Here is a 3,081-nt window from a genome sequence, read left to right on the forward strand (position 1 = left end):
ACTAGCAATGAAATCCAAGTTTTTCTCTAGATAAAAAAAAATCAGTGTTTTTACGTCATTACGAGAATATCACAAATTCTAAATATAACCAAGTGATTAAATCTCAACAACAAACAAGTATGATCATGATCTAGATCAAAAGCAACCCTATAAGACTTTGTGAAAATATTTATTTCTGGCATGCAAATCAATTCATTAAGACTTAAACATCCCTTTATTCCTCATCACCACACTGAAATCAACATCAACTTATCAAATATCATAGTTCATCTTAAGGGATCATGCTAAATATGCATGCAAATGCAACTATATGAAATTACATAAAAACAAACAAATATGTCCTAAATGAACAATCATGCAAAAATATGAATGAACTACAACTAAACATGAAACATGAATCTATATGAATCTATATGGACCCACACTGCTAATCCTTACATTATCACCCCCAAACTTAAAATTTTCAATGTCCTCATTGAAGGTAATAATAAGGATTTCAGGCATACCTAGTCGTCGGAAAGATCACCCTCTTCGGGTGGAGGATCAGGTGGCCAATTAACCTCGCCACTAGTGTCTCGGAAAATAGTACTGAAAGCGTGTGTCAAATCTTTAGCAAAATGACGGTGAATGTCATGCATGGCCTCCATACGCCTAATTACTCGCCTGTACTGCTCGTCACCAACACCAGTCATATCAACTACCTGCTGCACATGAGAAGAACCCTCTATAGGCACTGGAGGATCCGTTCGGCTACCCTCTACATCATCAAAGATATATCCCAACCCCTTGTCAGGGGGTGCACCTAAGAATGAATAACTCAAGTGATTTGGCTGTCGGTTGAGCTCAAGTATGGGAGCTTCTTGAGTAAATGGTTCAAAACGCTCCTGAGAAATTTTCAGCTCTGCTAACCCAAGAGAATCGAATGGCATATCCAACTTCTTCTTCCATGGAGGTGCATTGAAAACATGCAGTTGCTCTAGTTTAAAGCACTCCTCTTTAGTTGTGGGTAACTTTATTGCCTTGAACACATTAAAAGTGACCTTTTGATCGTAAACCTTCATCGAAAGTTCTCCTTTTTACACATCGATCATAGTTCGGCCTGTAGCCAAGAATGGCCTTCCCAAGATAATGGGAATCTTCTTATCTTCCTCGAAATCAAGAATTACAAAGTCAGCAGGGAAGAAGAGTTTATCCACCTTGACCAAGACATCCTCCACTATACCTCGTGGATAAGCGATGGAACGGTCAGCTAGTTGCAATGACATGTATGTTGGTTTCGGATCAGGCAGACCAAGCTTCTTGAAGATAGATAAGGGAATCAGATTGATGCTAGCTCCTAAATCACATAAACACTTGTCGAATGATAAGTTTCCGATGGTGCAAGGAATAGTGAAGCTTCCAGGATCTTTAAGTTTCGGAGGCAACTTCTGTTGCAGCACAGCACTGCATTCCTCCGTGAGAGCAACGGTCTCTAAGTCATCGAGATTCACTTTCCGAGAGAGAATACCTTTCATAAACCTCGCATAGCTAGGCATCTTTTCAAGAGCTTCAGCGAAAGGTATGTTGATATGAAGTTTCTTGAACACCTCCAGAAACTTAGCAAATTGCTTATCCAGCTTTTTCTTCTGCAGCCTCTTAGGAAAAGGAGGTGGAGGATAGATATGTTTCTCCCCTGTATTACTCTCAGAAGGAGTGTGTTCCACAGTAGTCTTCCTTGGTTCCACCTCTACTTCCTTCTATACATCTTCTTCAGCCAAAACTTCAGATTTTGGAACTTGAGACTTTTCAGGCTCTTCGTCTTGCTGAACTTGGGGGCTTGCGACCTTTCCAGACCTTAAGGTGATGGCATTCACCTGTTCTTTAACTTCCCTCTTACCTGGATTTGTTTCTGTATCACTAGGAAGCATTCCTGGCGGCCGATTCAATAAGGCATTAGCAATTTGCCCTATTTGGTTCTCCAGAGTCTTGATGGAAATAGCCTGACTTTGGCATATAATAGCCTGGTTTTTGCACATAAGCCGTAACTCCTCCAATTCAGATTTTTCATTCGAAGATAGACCTGCATCATGATTTTGTTATTGAATTTGGAGTTGTTGTTTTGGTGCAATTTGTTGCTATAAACCAGGAGGGTTGAATAGCTTATTTCCAAACTGCTGGAATGGCTGTTGCATCGCATTCTGATTGTTGCTCCAGCTGAAGTTAGGATGATTCCAGTTGTCAGGATGATAAGTGTCTGGAACTGGTTGCTGCGATCTCTGAAAGTTGCTCACAAACTGAGCTGAGTCGCTAGATATAGCGCATTGTTCTGTTGCATGCGGACCTGCACACAGCTCACAAACACTAATTATCTGCTTAACACCATAATTAGCCAGAGAATCGATCTTCATAGACAACGCCTTTAGTTGAGCAGTGATAGCCGTAGCTGTATCCACTTCAAGAACTCCTGCTACCTTGCCCTGTGGATATCTCTGGGTTGGATACTGATATTCATTAGTAGCCATCAGTTCAATTAGATCATAAGCTTCCTTATAGCTCTTTGCCCATAATGCTCCGCCTGATGCTGCATCGAGCATGGGTCTGGACTGTGCTCCCAACCCATTGTAAAAACAAGTGATGATCATCCAATCAGGAATTCCATGATGAGGACACTTCCTAAGCATCTCCTTGTAGCGCTCCCAAGCTTCACTTAGTGATTCTCCCGTTTGCTGCGCAAATTGAGTAATAGCATTCCTGAGTGCAGCTGTCTTCGCCATAGGGAAGAATTTAGTAAGAAACTTCTGAGCAAGATCTTCCCAAGTAGTAATCGAACCAGCTGGTAGAGAGTGTAACCAGCTCTTAGCCTTGTCCTTCAGAGAGAATGGGAACAGTCTCAGCTTCACAGCATCTTCAGAAACACCGTTGAACTTGAAGGTGTCGCATATTTCAATGAAATCCCTAATGTGTGTATTGGGATCTTCCGTTGGAGAACCCCCAAACTGGACTGAAGTCTGTACCCATTGAATTATGCCAGGCTTGATCTCAAAGGTATTAGCTGTGATAGCTGGCCGGATAATGCTAGATTGAATGTCATTGATCTTGGGT

At 41.6% G+C, this 3,081-nt stretch overlaps 1 non-coding gene across 1 annotated transcript; it reads left to right on the forward strand.

The window, feature by feature from the left end:
* Positions 1 to 2,631: 2,631 nt before the first annotated feature.
* On the forward strand, positions 2,632 to 2,738 carry LOC141682070 (small nucleolar RNA R71). Its single transcript, XR_012559480.1, has one exon. It is a non-coding gene; the product is annotated as a small nucleolar RNA R71 (small nucleolar RNA).
* The last annotated feature ends 343 nt before the right edge of the window (positions 2,739 to 3,081 follow it).

The sequence above is a fragment of the Apium graveolens genome, chromosome 1, assembly GCF_009905375.1.
Source record: "Apium graveolens cultivar Ventura chromosome 1, ASM990537v1, whole genome shotgun sequence".
NCBI lineage: Eukaryota > Viridiplantae > Streptophyta > Magnoliopsida > Apiales > Apiaceae > Apium > Apium graveolens.